We start from the raw sequence: 26304 nt of genomic DNA, 5'->3' as shown, positions 1-26304 counted from the left end.
GGTGAGAGAGAGAGACAAGCTATGGAAACACACAGAGTTCTTCTTCTTCGAAAGCTTCTCTCTCTCAACAACAGAAGTTGGTCCAATAAAAGATATTACCTCACTCACCTTGTCTCGCTAAAATCCTGGGACCGACACGGCTACAGCTCCACTGCATATTCAAATCTAGGGAGTGAAGCCTAGGATGGCAATACTGTGAGAACAATTTTTCAGAATCAAGAGGGTTGGATACACTTCAGATAAGCATCTGAAATGTAGGTGCCTATCTGAACAAAACACAGTCTCTGACACTCTTGAGGTACAGCCCTCGTTATCCTTGTGTCCCAGGTCGGTGCTAATTGCCATTGTCTGATTAAGTGGGAAGAGAAGTTTTCAAATGTAGCATTAAGCACTGGTTCTCAAATAAAACAACAGCCAATTTTCTTTCCTCCACAGTGCAAGTCAAGTTTTATGGCTAAAAGCTGAATTCCTGCACCATTGCTACCACTGTTAAACTTACAAGCTAAACGAATCCATACACGTAAAGAGGCTCCAAAGTGGTGGGGGAGGGAGTTCTCCGGAAACTACACTTACTGGATCAGGAGTACATCAAGCAAAGGGGGCTGAAGGGGATTAGCTAACAGCCATCCTGCCAACTATGTAAACAGGAAGACCAAAACCCCAGCTCCCTATGGGAACCCCAATAGTTTAAAAAAAAGAAAAAACCCTCATACAATTAACTTAAACATTGTGTTTAAAGTATACGCTCTCTATTTCAGTTTCAACATTTGTTCTTAAAAAATATAATGGCTTTATTTTCCTATTGAACTTAGAAAATGCTGAGCCAGACATTTTTATCATGCTATTTCTTAAACATCTTCATTGCTAGCAAAATCTAGCATAATTTAGCTGATCATTTTCAGGACAGAACCAATTATAAACTTATCTGCCTGTCTAAGGGGAGCTCAAAGATTTCAGATTGCCAAGGAGAGTGTAGTATGTGCATGTGCAGATGTGATGTAAAATTGCTTCATTGGATACTTTCAACTACACCAGAAATCCTGCTTTTGATGAGCAGCTGCTCCAGAAATACCTTCCAAAGGTCAGTCTAGAGGTGCAGTGGCAGCATAAAATGCAAACACACAGGAGGCCCTGGATCAAGAGTAGACTCAAGTGCAACATAGCCACTGCTGTGATTTTATCAGGACTCTCACAATATTCATTGTTTTTCCTAAAAGCCAGCTCCTGGATTCAAGCAATTGCATGAGAATCTCAGCTTACATTTAAAAACAAGTAAGTTTCTAGCTTGAAAAAACTGATGGAAGTGTGGCTCAAAAAACACAGAAGGCAAATAAAGTAAAATTTATTAATTTTTTAATATTATGATTTTGGGAGGGACCTGCTTCAGATTTTTGAATGTTTGGAATAGGCAGGATTACAAGAGTGTCCCCATTAGCTGCCAGTAATTAGATAGCATAGGCCACAGAAAGGCTATCCCCAAGCTTCTGGACTAATGATGAATCAAACACTTCTGCATGTATCATTTGAGAAAGTGTTGTCCAGTGGCTAAAGTGGGAGACCGGGAGTCACCAGTCAGGGCTGTACCAACCTTGCCATGTTTATTTTGAGGCAGCATTCCTATGGTTTTGATTCACTGGGGGGAGATGTGAATAGTATTGTTCAAGTTCCCTTGGTGCTAGACTTGAGTGAAAAACCTCCATGGGAAATCTCTGTATATCTCTCCGCTAGCCAGTCACACCTCTTCATTCCACAAACTCTAGCTCCACCAGGAACCTCTCTTCTTAATTTTGAATTCTGCAGGGGGTGGGGAGGATGGTTGTGGGGGAGTGAGAGAGGCAGGCTCAGAGGAAGTGGCTTCACCAGCTTTCCAAGCATGTGAATAACTTCAGTCCATCTTCACTCAGCTTTTGAAGCTCAGGACAAGGTTCATGAATTGTTTGAACCCAAAGCTCTGCTGGAATGGATTTGATGTTCAACACTTTGGACACTTTAATCATTTGGGTTCTGTCTCCAGTTCTACCTTTGAATCACACTGTGACCTTAGACAAGTCAATTTCTCCATCTGTGAAATGGATATAAGAATTACCAACTCATAGGAATGTTGTATACATTTTGGACAATGTCTCATGATCCTGGGATACAAGGCACTCTAAAATTAGAGTGTTATTATGCAGAGTTTACTGTTTTGCTCCCAAATATGAAAGCTGTATATAATGTCCTTGAAAAGAAAGCAAGAAAACAAAGTAATTAAAGCAGAAAATCAGAAACAAGAGAAGAAAAGAAGCCATAATGGATTTGGCTATGCTATTTTCTTCTGTTAGAGGAGGCATCTGAGAATTCAGTACAGAAGGGTCACACTAGCACTAGGTCTCCTCAGTTGTGTCTGCCAAAATGTGTGGGCAATCACACAACGCAGAGTGATTTGCAGTTTTGCAAGCTCAAAAAAGATGACCCATCCACTGAGAATTTTCCCCAAAGATGCTAAAGGGAAAGTTTCATCCGGCAGAGACTCTGGTCCATATATAAAAACATGGATGCAAGTGTGCCTATATCAGTACACATATGCTTCCATTAGTTGCACACAAAAACGCATAGTCAGCCTTTTACAAAATAACCCATGCAGTGAAAATCATGGACACAAGTACAGGCAATGGCATAGACATTTCTGTTCACAAGCCAGTCTCCACCCACTGAATATCTGCCAAAGAAGCTTGCGTTATGATCTGCTCCAGCCTTCTAACCAATGAGGAAGAAACAGGGAAAGACCAGACTGAAAGTTGGTTTATTTTGTGTGTTTTAAACAAAATAAACAGAGAATTAAATGAAAAATCAGAACCGTTAGAGACAGTGGAACTAATTCTCAAAACGAGAAAATGTTTCTGGAAAAGAAATAGTTCACAAGATATTTTTTCCAGAAACTCTCACTTCATTATCCTCGTAAAAAGTTAAAATTGCAGAATTACCTTCAGCTATTGTATGTCTGTTTATTTCCAGCTGCAATTTGTATAGAAATGAACAGTGTCCAAAACTTGGAATTTATTAAAAGTGGTTAAAACAATGTGAATTCCAGCCAGTTGAAAAGAAAGACCATTAAACTTGAAAATATAGTTATTGTGACCTCTCTCCACCCTATAATTTCAGGCCATTTATTTACAGAGGCCTTAAAGAGACATGATCCGAGAAAGATAGTGCTTTGGTACTGCTGTCAACTATTGTTCTCATCTGGAGAGCAGAACTTTATTGGGGAATATATATCTCTCGTAGCTGTCAAATGGTGTTGCACGCTCCCCTACAAGTAATACAAGTCCTTGAACTTTTGTATCTATATGCGAATACAAGAGAAGTATAAAGATGGAAATCTCGTACCCTTTTGTTTAAATAGACGGTGTGTGTGTTTCCCAAGAATAATGAGTTTAACCAAGGCAGCCTTAGCACAGCAATTATAAACCCTGGTTTTATAGGTCCAAAAACTATATCATATAAACTTTTAGTTTGGCAGTATCATTCTGGAACAGGCTTTACATTAAAAATATGGCAGTAAAGCCAAGACACTATGGGGGGCTTATTACCTAAAGCACCCTTGTTACTCTCAAAGAGCCCAACCCTGTGAACTGAACATTTTCAATCCCACTGAAATCCTCAAGTGATTTTTTTTTCTGAACTTCTTCGGTATTTAAAGAGATATACATTTTTCAAAATTATTCTATTCTGTTAATTGCTTTAAATATTATTCACCTTAGACATTCAAATGTTAATACTGTAATCAAGTATGTGTACAAGGCAAACTTAGCAACTGATTTGCGTCTTCAAAAGCCAGGTGTAGATTAAGACTAAACTCCAAACCCACCAAAACTGCAGGTCTTCCTCAACGGTGTTCAAAAATTTATCCTGTTACACTAGTTCTTCTGTTAGGCAAATAAGTTAATGTGGACACACATGCAGTAAAGTGTAAACTATTGTATATATGGTTAACGTGGGTAAGTTAATGTTGCTATTGTAACACACTCTTGTATATAAGTCTATACTGTATGTAACAGAAAACATGTATTTGTCATAATATTTTTGCATTAACTTTCTAGGGAAAAAAAACAAATATTACTGGCTAAGAAGTCTCCCTTATTTTTGTTCTTCCCTCTTTCCCTTATCCCTGCCTGCCTTGCCTCAACTTTCTTTCCTTGTACCATACATCTTGAAATCTCTTTTCCTCCATCTTTTTCAATGTTTGTTTTCTCTCAGTTTAATTATTCTATAATATTTTATCTTTTTCATTTCTTCTCTTCTTTGATTTTTCCTCTCCATCCCATTTCTTCTCTCTTTTCCTCCCTCCTTCATCTCCCTTTCCTTATCTCTTTCTCTGCCTCTTTACTCTTGCTCACACCAAGAACCAGTCCTTATCCTTCCCCCTTTGGACAGAGGGGCACAGAGAGTACCATATTTCCTTTGGCCTAGCCATTCTAATATTGCTAGAAGCACAGCTCTGTACTCTATTATCTCTGCCTGGCCACAGGAAACATTGAGACCTGCTGCTGAAATAGATCTGCTACTAGATGTCCACCTCTGAAGACAAGATCAAGTCCACTCCTGCAGGGTATGCGACTTACTAGAAATGGGCAAAATGATTGAGTAAGGGACTTGAATCTACGACTTTAATTCAATTTATCCGCGTTAATCTCAACTACCAGCAACTAGATCCACCAGTTCGAGAGATTTTCCAGGAACTTCGGTGCTCTGCCGAACTAATCAGCTGCTCCTGCAGGAATTAATTTAGGCGATGCTGCTTGCACTTGCTAGCTCGACTTAGGCTGCCAGCTCTGGACAGGCCTGTTAGCAGTGACCATCCACCATTTTGGCGCACTTCTTAGCACTGGCCAGATTGACACCACGCAATTCACTGATTCATTTCTTGGTGAATGGTTTTTTTCTTTCTGGGCGGTTTGAATGACTCGGGCACCTGCTCTGATGCAGAGCTCTCCAGCAGGCAGGGGCGGCAGTCAGCCAGGCAGCAGCAGAAGAGAAATCCCCAGCATGGACTGACCATCCCCAGAAGGTGATCCCAGTGGAGTCTGAGGCGCTGAGCTGGGCGGGCGGAGGTGGCGCTGTGGCGAGGAGTCTGTGAACGGAGCCCAGAGCTGAGAGGAAGAGGGAAAGAAAGAAGAAAGCGAAAGTGAAAGCGAAGAAGCCAAGAGTGAGAAAAAAAAAAAAGCAAACGGAAAAAAAGAAAAGGCCCAGCTCAGACAGCCAAGCGCACGGAGCTACTGCCACAGACGCCCCGAGAGAGTCTGCCACAGCCATGCCCCCAGTGCAGTGTCTGCCAAGTGGACGGGGACCCCGTAGTGAGGCCCCCCCAGGACATGCCCTGACATGGGGAAGGGGAAGGAGGAGATGGGGAGAGCCAGGGGCGGACATCGAACCCCCACGCGCACATTTGTGACCTGAGGGACATCATTCCATCACAGCCCCCTCCCCATCCCCACCCTCCCGTCCAGCCCCATCACACAGATCGGGAAGGATCAGGGGATAACCAGTGCTAAACAGGACAAACAGGAAACATTTATTTAAATAAAAATTTAAATTATATAAAACAATTTTAATATAAACATTTTAAATTAAATATGAAACAAAAAAAACAAAAAAACAAAAAGCAATAAAGCAAAAGTCCTCTGGGGATAAAAAACAAAAAAAAAGGAAGAGAAAAAAAAGAGCAAAATCAGCAAGAGAGCCTTGGGAGAAGGTGCTTGTTTGGCACACTCTTTTTACACACTCTTCTCAACCATGGGGACTCAGGTAGCCAGGGGATCATGGAGCGACGGGTCTGGCAGCGCAGGGGCTTCTCCTAACATGTCCGCTCTCTGGTCTCTCTCTGTGGAGGCCTGTCTCCGGTCTCTCTGTCTGTGTGCCGTTAGATAGCATCTGCTTAGTATTGATGTGCTGCATGTTGGTTGTGCATGTGTGCACTTTACTTTGCAGCAGATGAGCTTACTACCAGTTTACTTTGCTTTTTTTATGATGAATAAGAACAGAGTTTTACTTTTTAGAGAATCTAAGAATGAGTTTGCTTAAGATAAGAAACAGCCCTTGCAGGGTTGCACGTGTTGCAGGCTCAGAGTGGGAGCATCTTTGCATAGCTTGCTCTGCATCTGCTTTGCTTCTGCTTTGCACATTGCCTCCAGCAGGAGAGCACAGCTAAGCACTAGCTGATAAGCAGTCTGTACTGTAAGGCTTAGCAGCAAGCTGTGCTGCTCGCCAGCAAGCTGTGCACTTTGTGCTTGGCCGCGAGCGCGTATCCATAATCCCAGGTTGAGAGCCCAGATCTTGCAAGTACAGTGATCCTGACTCTCCTTTCTTACTGGTCTGATCTGACTGACTTTAAAATTGTTTGGTCTTCTTAACTCAAAATGTTTGACTGTTTTTGGAAATGTTATACTTCCTTTTCACACTCACCCTCATCATGATCACACGCGCCCCCGCCATCCCCTGCCAGAGCTGGAAAAGACAGACGGAAGAAAATCCAAAAGACAAGGGACGAGAAAAAGCAGGAGGGCATGGCCAGCTCCCGAGGGCAGCAGAGAAAGAGTCGGAGGCGCAGCAGAGAGACAGTCGCGGGGACAGCAGTGGGGCGGCAGGAGGCACACATGGGGCGGGAGAGACCAGCAGGCGGCGCGCTGCTTGGCGACCAGCAGCAGCGGGTCAACGGAGCGCTTGGCACCAGGCACAGGCAGACACCGGCCAGAGGAGAGAGAGGAGAGCCACTCCTGGCAAAAGCTCCAGAGTCTGTCCCCCCCGTCCCCTCACCCAAAGTGAAGGCCCAAAGGGGAGAAGTGACTGTCAAAGAGTACTGTCACTGCACAGAGGCATACGCAGAAGACAGCCGCGCTTGTAAAAGTTCTTCCTTTCTTCTTGTACACCCCCACCCCAGTCCCACCCCACTGCCAACCCCCCTGTAAAAGTCCTCACCCATTCCTGTTTCCTGTGTTCATCCCCGTTGTTACGCTGCTTTCTTCTGTTTTTTCTCGTTTTTCATTTTTTTTTGGGGGGATTTTACAGGAAGAGGGCAGTACACATTAACAGCACACAGACAGGGGGCAGGGTCAACTGCAGGGCACAGGCAGGGACACACTGTGTGGTGTATGCTGCAGGACTGTTTCCTTGATGTGGTGGTGCCTCATGTGTGTGTAGGGTCCTGGTGCCTGACATCCTTCGCTTCCCTGCAGGCGACCTGATCACGACGATCCTCCCGGTGCCCCAGGCCCAAAGAGACTCATCCTCCAGGCAGATACCACCCTCCCCCCACCCCCACCCCCCCCCCCCCACCCCCCCCCCCCCACCGCCACCCCTACCCCAAACCCCACAGCCCGCCTCCCAACCCCAAACCACACCCCATCAAAACCCACCACCAGCAGCACCATGCCACCCTTCCATCAGACAATGCAGAACATGCAAAATCAACGACGAATTCCAAAAAAACAAAAAAAGTATTTTAAAGAAAAATTTTTAAACTTAAAAACTTGGTTAACTTTTTTTTTATGATCAGGCTCTATCAAAATCTTTGTCACAAGTTGTCTTTCAGAAAACAGGAAACAAAGCTTCAATAAGCCCTCCCTGATGCGCTGGGGCTGGCCGCTTCCTTCTCCTCTCGGTGTCTGGCTGTCTGTTCAGAGCAAAACAGCAGCCAGGCAATTTGCAGCAAGGCGCAGCTGGCCACAAGCCTCAGCCTCGCCTTGCTCCACCAGAGATAGCAACAGCCACAGCACAGGATACTCTTCTCTCACAAGCGTCAATAAGTTCCGGCGAGTCCGCCATCTCCCTTGTCTCGTCATGTCTCCGTCGCCATCTCCTCCACACTCACCACTGACATTAGCTGTTTCTGTAGTTGCTCAGTGAAAGTTCAGTGTTCAAGGCGCCTGTATAGGGAAGAGCAGGGCAGGGGCGCCCAGGTAGGCTTAGAGGCTAGGCCTAGCCCACTGCATCACTCTGCATCTCCCTTTGTGCTATTCGAAGAAGCGGGAAGAAAGAAACCTCCCCCTCAGCGTCAGACACGCCATGAACACCTGCCCTCATGATGAATTGCCGCCCACCCCCCCGCCCGTTGACCCATGTTGACGTGGTCCACCACCCACACCAGCCAGCACAGTGCTTGCACCCTTTCCTGCTGCCCTTTGGGCTGGCCTGGTGGGCTGGTGCCAGGATAGCCCAGGATACCCATCTGAGGCCAGTCCCATGTTCCCGCCCACCATCAATCCCCACAGCCACTGATGATGACCCACACTATGATGACAGTCACTACTCACTTGAGAGCAGTCAGGCATTGAAGGGCGGCAACAATTGAGTGAAGTGAATGACTCCCCACGCCGCCCTGCCCACGCGTAGCTGTCTGGCGTGCTGCCGTGGCCGTGGGTGGGAGGGCTATGGGCTGCACAGTCAGCGCTGTCAGGCCTGCTTCCATCGCGCCTTCTGTGTCCCCAGGGCAGGGCACAGCACGGGCACAGAGTGCAAGTCGCATCCTGAAAGTTTCGCATCCCTCCACGCATCCTGCACCTGCCCAGCCCTGCACCTGACCTCCATCCAGTCTCCACCAGTCCAGTTGTGGCTTGTTTCCCGCTGCCCAGACCGAACCTTGCCATTGCCACCATACCCATTGCTGCCTGGCCCTCCACTGCTTGTGAGAGGTTCTGCTTTGACCTCTCACTGCTGCCTCTCCTCTCTGCCCGCCCTCCTTCTCAGCATCTGACTGGAAGAGGTGTGGACGAGGAGCGACGCGAGGACGCCGCGATAAGCGGCCATAAGTGCAGCGATGAGCCATGCCGGGCCATGCTCGCGCTGCTGCTGGCGCTGCCGCCTGACCCAGAGAGGGCGAGGCGATTTTTCCGCGGCGCGCTAGAAGGAGGAGAGGAGGAGGCGCGGTTGATTTCATTCACATTTTACATTTTTCCATGCATTGGGGGGGAAATCCTAATCAAATGGGGCAGGGGGGGCGGGAACTGTGGGATAGCTTCACACAGTGCACAAAGTCGAAAGCTGGCTGGCCCCGAATGACTCAGAAGTTCATCGATGTATGTTAGTAGGATACACAAACAATTCTTATTAAGGTCGAATCCACAAATTTGACTTAAGTAGATTCGAAATAGTCCTGTAGTGTAGACAAGCCCTAAGTTAAGAACAGACCAAACTATAGCCCAAAACATGAAACCCCAAATTTTGGAATTTAATGCAATTTCTACTGCAATTTCAGGGTCAAACATCCAAACCCAAAATGAAAATGGATTTTAAGATTTGCAGTGTGTGGAAGCAGAAGCCAGAGATTCAGCTGCAGTGCCAAGGGCAGAATCGCTATGAAAGGTGCCATTGTATATACTAACCAATGCGGAAGTAGCATACCATCTCCTCACCGCCACCCCTCTCATTTATACCTGGAGTGGGATTAGTGCCAGCTATGCTGCTGCTTCTCTCTATCCCCATCACTTGCTCATCCACAGATTTAACAGTCCAGACTCTTTCTCACTCCCTTTAGTACAGATTGATGAGGATTTACTCTGGTTTCACATTCTTTAATCTTAATTTTTCACATGCCTCAGCACTTCGTAACCTGAGCCTGGATCAGTAATACAAGTCCCAGAACATATGCAAGAAAGACTGTTACTTACTGGCCTGGCCAAAATCAGGAAACTAGGATTCTCATAGGGAAACCTAATCACGTGAGACTTCTTGCCTGCTTTCCAGACTAAAAGGATTAGATATGATCAGCTAACATGTCACCTCCCTGGCCAGCCTCTAGACCTTTAGAAGTTCACCCATCATCAATGGATATGTATCTCCCCAACCTGAAACCCTTTAGTGAGTCCATTGATCAATCTAAGTCAAGTACTATCTGTTTAATACAGCTACATTTACTTGATTATTTAAAGACAAAAAACCTGCACCTAATTTTGGTATTTGTTTGATGTCCATGACTATTTGCAAGAATATAATGCTTCTATCCCTTCCATATTCCTTCCCTCACTCCTTTTTGTGCATATGTGTAATTAGTTTATGTGGATTTAATTTTTTTTGACCATATCTTTATTCCTGGGTGATCATCACCACAAATCTTGACAAATAAGCTACTTCCCATGAATTTTCAAATACACTGGATTCTTCTACAAAGAAGAATGCACTGCATGACTGTACATGGAAGAGAACAACTCATGCAAATGTATATAATTAATCATATGTACAACAACCTACCACAGGGCATTTATTATTTTAGTGTCAATTCAGTTGTATTATAGCTTATTCATTTGAGAAATTTCAGTGAAGATGAATATTAACATAAAGATCATGCCATTTTTGCACGTAGCAGAGAGAGCAAGCAACCATGTGTGTGATGTATATATAGAAAAAGAGAAAAAGGAGAATTCTCCCTGCCAAAATACTGAATTACAGTTGGTCCCCTACTGTGTACTGTACATTCATAACTAGAACCACACGTCTTCCAACAAATAGAAGATGACCTGTTAATTCTGCTTTGAGTTGTGTCCCTATTTTGAGTAAGAGGAGTCATTTCTATAAAGACCTGGTTACAAATTGTCCAGACCTTATAATACATTAAAAGCTATGAGTCTCTCATGTAACTGATGAGAAAGATTAAAACATTTTCCAATCAGTCCATATGTTAAATGTAGTTCTTCACTGTGGATTCTTTTAAAATAGCTCCAGAGGGAACACAGTATAAAATAGTTGGCAAATCTAACTTTAAAATTTCCTTTCTGCAAAGTAAGGGTAGACCGATTTCCACTGGAACACCATGATTAAAATAAAACAAACAGATAAGGAGAAAGTGACTGTGGGAGAAAGAACTAATTTCAGTATGAAAGACAAGATACATGATAGACAAGATAGTATGGAAGAAAATGGCAATTGTTTCACAGAGAGTTATTGTTAAATAAACAGGGGTTTTCAGTGTTGCAATACCGACAAGCAATAACACAATTTCACATGCATGCCATATTTAAAATATAAAATGATTGGCTTCATTTTAAACCTAGCGTGTAGATGAGTCTTTTTGGTTTTGTAACTGGATATGGAACAAAGTTTTAATTCACATCTCGACGGGATCTACAATGTACGTGTACGTGTGTGTTTCTGCCCATAGCTGTTAAGCAACACTGGGAAATAACCTCCTCTGGTTTGTATCTGCTGCCTCAGGTACGGTGCAGACAGCCGTAATGTGATTTTTGTCACTTGGCCTTGTCAGTGCTCTAAGCTGACAGTAGATCATTGCCACATGGCCACGCCATTCTCTATGGGAGTGAAAGACATTAACTGTGTCAGTTGCATTGTGCTGTATTAAGTATGACAGTTTTACAAAGCAGCCTGCAATCTACTAGGGAGCTGAGCTGAAAGCAGAAATTCTGCACTAATCAGCTTTGAAAAATACCATTTCAGGTGTAGATCGCTCCCTTCTAAGGGATGAAGACTAAGGCAACCTCACAATCATTGTGTCACACTGGGCAGTAGCAGACCTAATGGTTTTATTATGTGAGTACTGGGGTTGAAGTTCTGATGTGGTAAATTATGGGGAAAATCGTGGATTAGTCCCAGTAAAAATGTCAAAAGCAATGGAAATAAGAAAAAAAAATCACAAGAAGTCACAGATATGTGAGATGTATGAGGCCAACCTATCAGTTTAGACCACCTATGATTCTGATTATTAATTATTTATACAACACAAACTTTATGGCACCATGCAGCTGAATATAAAGATAATATCCCTCTCCTGGGGAGTTTACACTTTTAGGTACTAATTTTGGAACAGGACTCCATGCACACACATGGAGTAAAAGGCAGGAATTTTATTCTTAGATCCATGTAAACCTTACGTTTCATTCTTCAAAGTTACTTCTGCTGACTCCATGGGCCAGATCCTCTACTCTATTCTAGTGGTTCAAACTTGATGAAAAATTGGACTGAAAACAGTCAAATAGGGATTTTCTTTGCATAGGGAAATCACACTTCTATTATAGCACTAGACACCTGTTCCTGGGCATATCAGGAGCAAAAATGGGCCTAGCCAGAGCATGCTGCACTCCAGAGATCTTGGGACAGTAGAACTATACTACCAATGTACTTTAGAGCAGTCTTGAGACTGCTCTAACTTGCACCGCAGGTCAAAATATATGCTCAGTATCTAGACAGTAGAGTTGGAAGGCCACCTATTCCTCTACACTCAGGTATGCTGAGAGCTGCTCCCATGCATCTGCCAATCTGTTCCCAAGATGTTTTAAGTGCCAAATCCTCCGGCACAACTAAGGACACCAGAAAGCCTGAACCCAATGAGAGCAGTATAGTTCCTTTGTGCAAGAAAGGACGCAATAGTTGAGAAGCTTGTGCAGGGAGTCCACAACCCCTGCACCATGGAGGGCCTCTCTCTGTCCTGGAATCATGGAACAGCCAGGTGCATCACAGGCAGCAGATACAGAATCAATATCAATCTATCAGGTACTCTTTTCACTGGGGAGACTGTCTTACTGTGTGTCTGGAAAGCACCTAGCATGTAAATAATAAGCTCTTGGAAGAGGGGGCACAGCAGCTGTGGTGGCAACTGCAGCCGAGCAGGTGATATAGCGCCTTAATTCCTTCCTCACAAGCCTTTCTTCCCTCCCCGGCACATAGATATTTACTGAGGATGTGTGCTAGCGAGAGGATTTGGCTCTAGAAAATGGATCCCAGGGTTTATGAAACATATCTATGGTATCCTGTAACTTGTATGCTAGAGCCTAAGGATATCTCCATACTGCAATAAAACACCCGCGGCTGGCCTGCGTCAGCTGACTTGGGCTTGTGGGGCTCAGGCTGCAGGGCTATAAAATTGCACTGTAGACATCCAGGATTGGGCTGGAGCCCAGACTCGGACTGGAGCCCAGGCTCTGGGATTCACAGTGTCCCAGACCCACACTTCAGCCTCAGCCCAGACATCTACACTGCAGAGCCCAAGTAAGATGCCACAGGCCTCACATGGGTATTTTATTGCAGTGTAGAGATACCCTAAGTGGCAGCACATGACAAAGTTAATAGACATTCTTTTTTGGGAGGGGGGGAGGGAATGGGCTTGGAAACAAAATCATTCTAGTGTGAAAGGAGGTTTTGCTTGTTTCCAAAATGAAATTCAACTGAATCCTGTGATTTTTTTCTGTTTTAAAATGTGTTCATTACTTGAGTCATGTCAGCAAGGGCCAACTCAGGACTATGTCATGCAAATTTGGGGGTTCATGTTCCACATGCCTTTCTCGCAAAAAAAAAATTTCCTGTTTAAAGATCTGCCCTTCGCAAGAAAAAAAAAGTTTGGACAACTGGGAAGGTTTCCAGGCCTTGTAAAAATCGCTTTTGAAAAGAAATGTAGATAGGGGAGTTCTTGGAAAATAAGAACATGTGCTACTCAGTGGGTCTGGAAGACATGTGTCCCAGGGTATTAAGGGTACATTGCTTATGAAAATGAAATGCATCCTAGGACATTACTGCAAATAAGTTAGCTAATACATTAATCACAATGGCTTTGATACGAGCACTGTCCCTTTGACGAAAAGCTACCTGAAGGGCATTTTTGGTGGGAAAGGAGGAATTGGGACTTCATGCCTGAAAAGTGAAGAGAGTTCCTCACTGATTATCCCCATGAAGAGCAAAAGGGACTTTCCTCCATCTGTCTGCTAGAGAGAGCTTACGTAGTCTTGCCAGTCCCAAACATTCCAAGGGCATGGATCAAGCTCCCAGAAATAATTAAATTTGCTTTTAAATCATGAAATTTCAGGTTCTCTATTTGCTTCCAGGTTTTTGAGCCTTTAAGGTTCATGTTTTCAAGTTTTTCTGCGCAAGCATGAGGGCGAGAAAATTACTGGGTGTGTGATGCTTTGGGGTTTTTTTGTTTTGTTTTTTAAACAGATAGCTGAGATTCTTGCATCATTACTCTGGGAGCTGGGGCTTTAAGCAAAACACCAAATATCACAAGTCTCCTGATAAAATCATAAGAGGTGACAGCACAGGAGCTGCTATTTGGGGGAAGAAGGGCTGGTGTCTCGAGGAGAGGGAGAGGTGATCTTCATTGGAGAAGAGGAGGGTCTTTGGCAGCCTTCCCTTGCTCCTCCACCCCTTTTCCCCTCCCACCTAAACAATGTTGCTGTTTCCAGACAGTAAGGAGAGCTTACCCACATCTCTGCTGCAGCAGAACCTGGAAGGCACAAGCCATCTCATGCTCAGTATACCTTGCTCATTCTTTGATTTGCTATGTTTGCAAAGCTGTTGTGTTTAACTACAGATATTTATTCATTTAATCTTCTTAAAGCCCTGATTATTTGTTTTAAAAGCCTCTTCTTCCTGAGTATGTAGTGGCACCCTCGGGCATTTATGCATGCTCTTCCACTCTGTGCTTAGTCCTGACATCAAGGCAAGTTCAGACAAGGCCATCAGGTCTTCATCTGAAAGCCCATCCACTTCACCTCTTCATCTGAAAGGCCACACTTTCCCCTTCTTTACTCTCAAAGACCCTTTCTTCTAGAAGACAGCAGAGAAAGGCTAACAAACTGCATTCCCTGAGAGTTAAATTAATGCCACTGCCAGCTGGACAGCAGGCAGTGCTCAAAATGTAGAGAAGCATCATGACCTGTGCCCCTTGCAATCAAGTATCAACCCTACCAAACTCCAGGTCCCAGTGACATACAGCAAATGGGTAGGTAAGGGACAAGAGCCAAGACACACAGCAGGAGCGGGAGAAGAATCCTATAAGCAATGGGCAAGCTAACCAGTCTGGAATTATCTCCCTTACTCAGCTACCCAACAAGGGGCCTTGAAGGGAAAGCAGTCAGCCCTAGAGGGAGACCTTCATGTGGCTTAGAAGGAGAAAACCTCTGAATGTTTAGAAGTTCATTTGGTTTCACACTCAAAAGTCTATATGCTTTATTCACATTATCCAGACTTCTCTGTTGTAGAAACTGAGCCGTGAATCTGGGCAGTAAAGTTGTGAGAGTCCCAAGATTTTGATTAAAGTCAGAGCAGCAATAGTACAAGAACGTTCTCCAGCCAGGTACTTCTACTTCCAGTCCTGACTAAAACCAGTAAGTGGGCAGGTTGGTGACAGTTACCTTTCACAATGTTCTAACCCACTTTGCTTGTGTTTACTAATTACTCCTCCGCCTGACAGGCTAGAGGAGTAGTGTCACCTAGGGAGAGAGAATCTGGAATATCAAAGATGGGTTGAATGGGATTTTGAAGGAGCCACATCTAGCATTTCTCAGAGGGGCAAATCCTAAGGTTTTTATTCAGTTTTTACTCTCCTCAGCGGAAGTTTGAATGAGAGAGGACTGAGTAGAATTGAAATATAGACCTCAAGATTTGCCTACAGAGGGTTACTGCCATAAAGAGCTTTTAAAGGTCAGAGTAGAAAGGATAAAATTAGACAGAAATACAGGATGGGATGGACACCAAAATAAGCAGTGAGAGAAAAAATGCAGAAAGATGGGGGATGAGGAAGAGCTTAAAATGAAAGATGGCAAGAAAACTCACAGAAACAAGAAAGGGCGGGGGGGGGGATTTTCCTCCACCAAAACCTTCATTCCAAGCCAAACTGCTATCTTGAATGAAAAGCATATTTTTCTTATCCAAATAATATATTACTATTATGTTGTTCATCAAGTTCACTCTTAAACCCTGCTATGGTCCCTGAGGTTGTCTGCAACATTCTATTCCAGGATGCTTTGGAATGCTGGCTGAGTCTGGTGAGAGCAATGAGAGGGGAAATTGCTGGTGCTCCCAAAAGTATCACAATATTTTCTCCCTTGAGAAGCTGTTCAGGAACATGCTGTATTGTAAGCACAAAGCCAGAAGCACTGTGAAATCACACTTTTAATTGTTATGGGATTTTTTAACTAACCAAAAAGTCCACATTGGATTTCCAATATTAAAGACACTTGCATCAGCTGAACATGGCACATAACACAAAGATATGTTTAACTAGTGGCAGACATAATAATATTGTTCCCTATATACTGTTCAGTAATTTAAGAGTATGCCTGAAAATATACAGCTTTGTGGGAAAGTCCACGACACTAAAACATGAGAAGAAAAGAAACAAGATGAATGTATGTGCTTGCATTTTAAGGAAACAAATGTTAGGAAGATTGCAACATCATGACTTCATTTTTAAATATAGGATATTAAGAGTCCACAAAGAGAGTGAAGAAAGCTACGATGTCAAGTTTTTGAAAAGGCAAGAAAAAGCAAGGGTGCTGCAAAGATTTTCATTTTTGCTAAAGAATTAATCAAACTGTTTTAAAATACCCAGGATATTATATTAGGGCAGAATACCCCTTCTACAACCTGTACACTCTATAACATAGATACCTACATTTCCTAGTGGTCCACAGAGAGGCTTAGCCCATTGGTGTCTGGTACTGGAAATGATGAACACTGGTGCCAAAGGCATGGATACAATTCAGTTGCTATGACTTCCAGCCTGAGGTAAAATCTTGGACCACCAGCCCTCTTTCATAGACATAGCCTTAGTTTGGCCTACCATCAAGAAAGGTAAGGTATTGGAGCTCCTTTTTTAACTCCCCAGGATCATTCCAAATGGCCCCTGGCAACATTTGAATACTACATGTGCCTTTTACTAGACTTTCCACTAATGATGGCTAAACCCAAAACGGTTTGATTGGATTGAGATAAAAATCCAAAACTTATCTGTGCTAGCTGGACCTGCTGCTGATGTAAAACTGAGCTGAAAAACTTGAGAATAGATTCTCCCTTGATATTTATGATATTTCCTGTTTCCTATGAAGCTGGAAACACCAGGAAAACAGCTTTTCATGCAGGATTTTGGCATTTACACTTCCAGTCTCAGTGGAAACCAGGAAGTATGGAAGAGGATGAAATCTCAGATGTTCAGTTCTGGTTTGAGATTTTTGGCAACCATTAGAGTCAAGTCATTTCTTTTTCTGAACCAATTCTTCCATCCCTACTTTCCATTTTTCACAAATACATCCCTTTGACATAGATTGTTTCCCCCGTATCCCCCCCAAAAATCACAGTAGATGCTAAAATTGCAAAACTTGAAAAGCCACATGCCTTTGAGCTATGTCATAGCAAAATATATAGCTTTTCAAAATGCTCATAACGTGCCATTGTAGATGTCACAGTTCCCTCTGACCCCTTTGGGCCTCCCTGAGGGCATCCCATGGCTATCTCTACTGTCACCTTTCTCAAGGTGAGACCCCACATTCTTCTCCCGCCAGACTGGGGATTTAGGCTGCAATTCCTCCTGCAATTCACTGATCATCTTAGCGAGTCTGATTTTAGTTCAGCACCTGCCATCCTGTTTTCTCAGGGCAATGACAGGTTTAACCTGTGCCTTGCCAACCCATCATAAAGCAAAGTATTATTTATTCAGAACAAAAGCATTAGACAGAAAAATATTATTAAACAAGCATGCAAGTAAGCTGTTTGTTTACCAGGTAATAACACATAGGACCCTGGCAGGTTTCAAGGTCTTTCACACCCTTTCTGTAGGGTTTCATGTCAGCTCTTGGATCAACTGAGAGCGACACCTCATCCCAAAAGTTAGGCTGCACACTTTAGATAGTTTTCTAGTCCCTTATTTGCCAGGTTTCTCCAAACCTGGTAAAGGCAGTCTATGTACTTTACCACAGAAGGGTGGGAGTACTCCTCTAGATTTGTTTACCTGTCTAGAGATTTGCATTAATTATCTCCCGGTGAGTTTACTTACTGCTGGAAACTCCTTTAACTCCCCCCTGGCAGCTCATATTGATGCATAGATGACTTATAAAGTTGATTCAACTGTCTGAATATTCTGTGATTCTATAGCTCAGTTCACAGGTTCACAGTTCATGATAGTTCATTCCTACTTACATAACTCCCCTCCCCCCAAAGTCACCACATTGTTTGTCCTGCTTCAGTAAAGAAATTAACCTCTTCACACTAGGCAGGTAACAATACAAGGTGAGAGGAGAAACTGAGTCACATTGTTTCATAAAAATAAAGCAGAAGTTTCCCAGTAGAACTTTGTAAATTTCCAAGACCTTTAAGCTTTACTCTTTACATTAAAAAAAAAGTGATGTCCCTTACTTAATCCATATTTACCTTCACAGAAGTAGTATTTACTTTTGCTCTTCTTCATCACAAATGCTGTTTATTGAATCAATCCATGAACTAACATTATTGGCTATAAATTGTTATTATTAAACTGTGTTACTGGCACCAGGAAATGGAATTAACTGGTAAGGTGAAAACTTGCAATAGGTACAAAATTGCACTGTATCAGTCTGAGGTAACAAGCACCAGGAGTCTATGCCAATTGCAAATGAATGCAGTCAACAAGGTTAAGAACCAGATCCAAATAACCCCAAAGTTCAGAGTCCGAGTTTTCGTTCAGTCTAGTATAGAGATTGGGCTTGCACCTCATGGCCGCCTCCTAGTTTCCCCCAAATTGAAGAGTGGCTGGATTCTGGGTTTTGGTGGAGGCCCTATTCCGAGTCTCTTCTCTCAATACCAGAGTATACCAAGCTTTGAATCAAGAGAGATCCTGTACCTACAGGGTAACTTTGGGGTGCATGTGTGAGGTACCCGGATACTATTACAATTAGCATGTTATAAATGAGATAAAGCTAGAAGAGTAAATTGTTATAGAATAAAAGGCAGGGAAACCAACACCCTCATCCTCCAATAGGTTGAAAAAATCCTATTTCATAGGATCAAAGCTCATAAATCCACAGGGAGACAGCCATAAGTTTATATTAGTGTGCAGCAGGAATCAGCAACCTTTCAGAAGTGGTGTGCCGAGTCTTCATTTATTCACTCTAATATAAGGTTTCATGTGCCAGTAATATATTTTAACGTTTTTAGAAGGTCTCTTTCTCTAAGTCTATAATATATAACTAAACTATTGCTGTATGTAAAGTAAATAAGGTTTTTAAAATGTTTAAGAAACTTCATTTAAAATTAAATTAAAATGCAGAGCCCTCCGGACCAGTGGCCAGGACCTGGGCAGTGTGTTTGCCACTGAAAATCAGCTCGCGTTCCGCCTTCGGCACGCATGCCATAGGCTGCCTACCCCGGTGTATAGATTTTCCTGTGGGGCTCATCATTATATCTAAGAGTTTCTGAAATATTAATTAATTTAGCCTCACAATATCCCTAGGAGGTAAGGGAGTATTATCCCAAATTTTAAAAAATTAATCATGTTTATTATGGTAGTGTCTAAGGACCAACTAATAATGGAGCCTCAATGTGCTAGGCATCTTACAAATAGAGTAGTAGATGAGCTGTTTCCCAAAGAGTTTTCAATCTAAACAAGACAAATATAGGTAGGGGAAGGGATATAACACACGAGCAGAGTGAACAGTGTGATGATAGCAAATGGCATGTTAGTTCCATTTTCAGAGGGGGGTTACTTAAGAGGGGATAAGCTACATGGAAAGAAGAAGGGAAGGGTGTTGAGAGGGAAGGGGAGAAAAGGAGCAGGCTTGGAGTGAAGCTAAAGCAAAGACACCGTGAGGGATTGGCACAGTCAATCAGCACAGGGCAGAGAAGTCCAGTCAAAACTGTAGAAAGTCCTCCAATGTCCAGATATCCCTGCTTTGGCTGCTTCTCCAAAGTTTCTCCCATAGCCACCTGGTGGGCAGGAAGGGCGGGACCAGCTGGTGCCCACAGAGAAGGAAGTTTCCCCTGCACAATTAAGAGCCCACAGAAGTGTGTGTGTGTGGAGGGGGGAAAAGAGTGGCCCTATCTGAGCTCCACTGTACCCCATTCATACCCTGCCAGTTCCTGCTTTGGCTGCTTCTGCCCCTCCTGGGGAAACCGAGGCACAGAGAGATTAAGCAGGTTGCATAAGCTCACACATGAATACTGGCAGAGCAGAGAACAGAACCCAGCTATAGTCAAGCGCCTTAGCCACAAGACCATCCTTGTAAGAGCCTTTATCACTCTATTGTCCATCAAACAAACTTTAGCCCATTTATCTAACAGGAGCTTTATGATTTATAAACATTGTAAGAAATTCTAGAGAAAGAAAAAGTGCAAGAAAAGTACAGACTCCTTTTTGCCTCCAGGTTATACTACCTTGATCCCCTTTGTATGCACAGATGCGTGCATATGAATGAAGACTCAGCAGCCAATCTTTCAGAGAGTTCTGAAACTACAAATCATCTAGACCAACTCAGCAGTTTATTATGGATGGCAGCTAGACTTCTTGATGGATAGACTCCCCCCACTCACCAACAAAATACCAGTGATACTGTAGCAAAGTTGCAGTCTTGTTCTTTGCTTTTCTGTTATCTATTAGGAGGGATGAATATTTTAGAAAAATCAGAACCAGCTGTGTTCAAGCCAGCCAAAATCAAAGGCAGAAGACAGTGTTTCATCAGATTGATGCCTGCACTATGGTGTCACATCACAACACCAGAGCAGAAGAGCCTACAGGTGTCTATCTCCACAGTATTGAAAGGAGGAGACAGCAGAGCCCTTCCTCATGAATCCAGCCCTCTCCTGTCACTCCCACTCCATTCCTGGAACATGAACTGACATGGCTCTGGGGTGGTGTGATGGAGACTTATGTTAGAACATTACAAAACTGAATGGAATTTTCATCATATCATCTCACAGGGCAGGTTTTGGTTCTCTGGAATTTGTAGCTATCACTCATGCCCTTAAGCATTTGCTCAGTGCTAGTAACTCTTCAAAGGAAACAGCATTTACTTGTATGTCCTATGGGTCAAAAGTAGACAGAGAGTACACAGCCTGAGAAATGTGCTGTGCATTGGATCTTTCTGCATGGGGGACAGGGGGTTGGGTGGAAGGCTGAAGTAGCTCTCCACAGCCCCAACACTGCCCTCACCATAGCAGGGAGGACCAGAACATACCTGGCAGAGTCTTTCAACCTACTCTGTCCTGTCCCCATCTCCTGTGCCTAGGTCATGAAAGGATCCTCCATGGAGGTGGATCCCCTCACCATCCAAGGTTTGTAGAAGCAGCAAAGAATCCTGTGGCACCTTATAGACTAACAGACGTTTTGCAGCATGAGCTTTCGTGGGTGAATACCCACTTCTTCGGATGCCAGTAGTGGAAATTTCCAGGGGCAGGTATATATAAGCAAGCAAGAAGTAAGCTAGAGATAACGAGGTTAGATCAATCAGGGAGGATGAGGCCCTGTTCTAGCAGTTGAGGTGTGAAAACCAAGGGAGGAGAAACTGGTTCTGTAATTGGCAAGCCATTCACAGTCTTTGTTTAATCCTGAGCTGATGGTGTCAAATTTGCAGATGAACTGGAGCTCAGCAGTTTCTCTTTGAAGTCTGGTCCTAAAGTTTTTTTGCTGCAGGATGGTCACCTTAAGATCTGCTATTGTGTGGCCAGGGAGGTTGAAGTGTTCTCCTACAGGTTTTTGTATATTGCCATTCCTAATGTCTGATTTGTGTCCATTTATCCTTTTCCTTAGAGACTGTCCAGTTTGGCCGATGTACATAGCAGAGGGGCATTGCTGGCATATGATGGCGTATATTACGTTGGTGGACGTGCAGGTGAATGTTTGTACACCTTCTGTGCAGCATCCCAATATGCAATCCACAACATCACCACAGCCCAGGAGACATCTATGACTATGGAAATGGGGGAAGGATGTGCCCTTGTATTTCATTTATGTTCTGATTCACATTGTGCACGTCTATGTAGAATGATGGCTTAAATCCAAGCGAGGCCTTGTCCAGTCAATCATGCCAATGTGAATCAAGCAGGAACATACATATGTTCTATGTCTATTGGTAGCAAGCGATCCAAGCTTGCACGTGTAATTTATTGTATATAGTATTGCATATGGTCAGCCGAGGTCACCATGGGTCTACCACCACCTACAAATGCTCAGACCTAGTCATTTCTAGTTCTTTTACAGAACTTTATTTACTATTTCATAGCAAGTTAAATTGTGAAGAGATGTGTAGTTGATGCTGCTCTTAAAGCAATCAATCATCCATACGCCCCCTCAAATACAAAACCATGAGGGGACTCTGGAGCAGTTTCACTGAAGAATATGACAAGGAGACAAAACAGGTTTCTATTTTCCTTTTCATTAAAAGGGAGTTCAAGCCCCATATCCAATTTTTCCCAAAGTACAGAGGTGTTTAGGTCCAGGATTTGATTTTACTTTTTTCCTCGCCTTCAAGGCCCTTCACAGCTCTACTCCTCACTACAGGCCCTCTCTCTTATATTTTACCACCCCTAGGCTGTACCACTGATACCATCCATGTACATCCATTTGTCTGCTTCTCCCACAAATGCCTCTGTACTTTCTTCTTTGCTGTCCCTTCTGAATGGAGCACTCTTATAAGTAGGGCCCTACCGAATTCATAGCCATGAAAAATGCATCACAGACTGTGAAATCTGGTGTTTTGTGTGCTTTTACCCTATACCATACAGATTTCATGGGGGAGACCAGCGTTTCTCAAATTGGGGGTCCTGACCTAAAAGGGAGTTGCAGGGGGGGTCACAGTATTGCCACCCTTACTTCTGCACTCAATTCAGAGCTGGGCAGCCGGAGAACAGTGGCTGTTGACCGGCCATCCAGCTTTGAAGCCCTGCCTGTAGCAACACAGAAGTAAGGGTGGCAATACCATACCATGCCACCCTTACTTCTGCAATGCTGCCTTCAGAGCTGGATGGCTGGACAGTGGTGGCTGCTGACTGAGGGCCCAGCTTTGCAGGGAGCAGCGCAGAAGTAAGGGTGGCAATTCCATACCATTTCATCCTTAATTCTGCACTTCTGCAGGCAGTGGCTCTGCCTTCAGAGCTGGGAACACAGCCAGGAGCCACTGCTCTCCAGCTGCCCAGCTCTGAAGGCATCACTGCCACCAGTAGCAGCGCAGAAGTAAGGGAAGCAGTACCGCAACCCCTCGCTACAATAACCTTGAGACCCCCAAACCCCACACACAATTCCTTTTTGGGTCAGGACCCCGACAATTACAACACCATGACATTAGATGATTGGGTTGGGGTTGGTCCTGCTTTGAGCAGGGGGTTGGACTAGATGACCTCCTGAGATCCCTTCCAATCCTTATATTCTATGCTTTCAGATTTAAATAGCTGAAATCATGAAATTTATGTTTTTTAAAATCCTATGAAATTGACCTAAATGGACTGTGAATTTGGTAGGGCCCTACTCATAAGGCTACTACTGTCTCCTTCTAATCTTTTCTTGAGACCCGCTCCTAGTGTAAAGCATAGAATGAATCAGCCAGCTCTTGATGGGTAGCTCAATGTGTAGCCTGGGACAGTGAATGGATCATGTCCACTTGTACATTTGTACAGCATCTAGCACAATGGAGCCCTGACCTTCATTGGGACTCCTGGGCACTAACATAACGCAAATATATAAAAATGTGCCCGATCCTATTTTTCATTTTATCCGTGAAAAAAACATGAGTATTCCATGCCATCTCTTTGTTCTAACAGACCAGTAAAACATGGATTTTCAGGTATACACAGCTTGGAACCATGGATAGGATCACTCTCTTTTTCTATTTTCATTTCTTTAAATTAGGTTTTACTGAGAAGCCCATTTAAAATAGAACCACATTAAGAGCCCCTTTCAAAGCCCATTTGAGTCTTTCCTCCACTTCAATCAGAGTCTACATACCCTCTTAGCTGTGTTTGCTGATGGCTATATCACATTGGCTACCATTAAAAAGTCAGTATTTGCCATACAGGGATATCTGAGGTACTGCAATTTGTCCCTCAGGAGATAGTGTGGCCTAGTGGATAGAACACTAGACGGGGGCTCAAGAGACCTCTGTTCTATTCCTAACTCTGCCAGTAGCTTTCTCAGTGATCTTAGACAAATCCTTATGCTACAGAGTGGGAATAAGATGGGAGTAATAATATCTCCTTTGTGAAATACTTTGAGATTTATTGATGAAAAGCCCTATATAAGAGCTAGGTATGTTTAGATAGAAGCTGGTAACGTTTGCTGCTCAGGAGTTTTACACTGTGTACAAATCATTCTCTGGGCATATCTACATGGTGGGCAAATGTGCTCTACAAGGGTGTGATTTCTAAAAAGCACTAAGGTGTTGTGCATTAATTCGTCTGTGTAGGCCCATGCAGATAGCATCTTAGTGTATTTGACAAACTAGTCATTTTCATTGTTTCCCCTTTTTAATCGGTTTTCCCTGTTGTTTATATGAGTCCTTCTTTTCTCACATCCATGGGGGAGAGAAAACTTTTTTTAAAATAATAAATTGTAACTGTAAAACTACAACGAGTGGGAGGGCGGACACTTGGGTTTAATACCTGAAACTATTTTAACTTGATTTTTAAATTACCGGTACCTTGATTCCAAGTGGACAGTGTCCTTTTTGAACAGCTTTTACCAGTGATGTGCAAACTTTAAACGGTTTAAAGGTTGATTTCATTTATATAGAAACCTGGAGATCTGAGCCATCAGCTTCAGTGGGGCCAGGCTTTCACACTGGATATTTATTTGAATCTCTTGGGTCTTCACACCTCACAGATATAGGATTTCTTATGGGATTTCTGGAACTCTCACTTACAGTCCTCCCCAAAATAGTGTAGTGGCACATAAGTGAGAGAAAGAAAGCTAATTGCTGTCAAACTTCCAAAAAGATTTCCATCGATGAGGGTGAAAGTTCAAGTAGATTTTCATTTTGACATAACATGTTCATTCATCCCAGTTTTCTGGTTCCTCAATCTCTGTACATGATTATCAGTGGCACTTGCAAGAGATCAAATGGACTGCACCTTTAATATTGCAAATGAGACTTGAGCTGCGCTGCCAGAAATCATAGGTCATTGCTTTATCTAACATGCCTAGTTTATTAAAGCAAAACCCAAATGTCTTGAGTGCCATTGTGGCATACTAGCAATAGAAACGTGGCTGCTAAAGAGAATCACAGATCCACCTAGTCAGTCTCACAAACCCTGATTCTCCTCAGGTGAACCCTGCCTATCAGCTGATAAATCCAATATACTGTCACTCTGACAGGAGCCAGTTCTGTGAACCTTAATTACCTCAGGTAGTAGAATCGTACTCTGTGAATAGCCCCATTCAGATCAATGGTACTGCTTACATAGTAAAGCACTAGAAGGGAAGCAGATTTATTTTATCTGTAAATTTTTTTTTCCATGTTAGAACCAATGTAATAAATATGTTAAAATACATTAAAATTATGTGCATTCCCAAAATGATATCAGAATGTGGTTTAGAGAACAATGAACACAATCCTAAATACAAAGCTCAAATATATCCTTTAGAAACACAAATTAGCAGACAATATTATCCCTGGTGTAAATCTAATGACATCAGTGGAGTTACACCAATGATTAGTTTGGTTCATTAAGATTAGCAGCTCCTAATACAGCATTGGCAGACCGTCCCCCATTCCAGTGACAGTTGGCAAGAATCTGCCCCTTTGGGTATCTTCAGCTTCCTATTACAACTGTCACTTATGGAGATGCTGTGTTTGATTTTCTCTCTTTTTTTGTCCAGATCCATCTCTCATTAATGAAATTATTACAACAAACATTTACAGAACATCTGAAAAAAAAACCCCACCAAATACTGGCCAGTACCTACTTATAATTCAAGTGAACCACCAATTTAATAAAAAACAACTCCTCCAGAATGTAGCCATAAGGAAAGAGTTTGCACAATCTGTTCATCTGCATAATTAGTAATTGAAGACCCGAGAACAGTTGGAACATTGCTGTGGGAGACCCAGGTCACATCGCTGATAACATAAATAACAAAGATACAGCTTTCCAAAAACTGAAAACATCAGAATGTAACTAACAACAACCCTAATACAAGCACACAAAACAAACAGAAAAAGGAGAAACTCTCAAAGCCATGAAAGGCTATAAGACTACTGCAGAAAACAATCACTATGCCATAAATTCCATCTGAGCTGTAAGAGAATAAAAAAATAAAAAGCAGGAAAAATAATAGAGTCAAATTTAAAAAACATAGCAACTACAGATACAGATTATATACCCAACGGCACATGTGCACACACACAACACACGAGCCAGACACGTATTTACAAGCATTCCAGTTAAGCAATAAAAAACAGTAATAAATCCCATTATTTTTACTGATATCTTAGCAGGAGTAATAATACTAAGAGAAAATATTCTCTTAGTCACAATGCAATCCTCTCCCTTCTGCTTGGGTATCGTCGAAAAAATGCTCATGACAGAGCACAAGAGCACCTAGTGCTACGGTGAATGGTACCTCAGAGGCAGATTGTGCATTACTCCATTGTG

The 26304-nt window shown here is 43.1% G+C and overlaps 1 long non-coding RNA gene across 1 annotated transcript in view; it reads right to left on the bottom strand.

The window, feature by feature from the left end:
- Window positions 1-1384: 1384 nt before the first annotated feature.
- The window catches only part of LOC120407654, a 165050-nt gene continuing 140130 nt past the window's right edge, over window positions 1385-26304 (bottom strand). Inside the window, exon 4 of the long non-coding RNA XR_005600158.1 lies at window positions 1385-2062. This is a non-coding gene — a long non-coding RNA (uncharacterized LOC120407654). The remainder of the gene's footprint in view (window positions 2063-26304) is intronic.

This window comes from Mauremys reevesii, linkage group 6 (assembly GCF_016161935.1).
Source record: "Mauremys reevesii isolate NIE-2019 linkage group 6, ASM1616193v1, whole genome shotgun sequence".
Lineage (NCBI taxonomy): Eukaryota > Metazoa > Chordata > Testudines > Geoemydidae > Mauremys > Mauremys reevesii.
The sequence above is the reverse complement of the archived record's forward strand: the minus strand, read 5'-3'. Positions and strand labels throughout refer to the sequence as shown.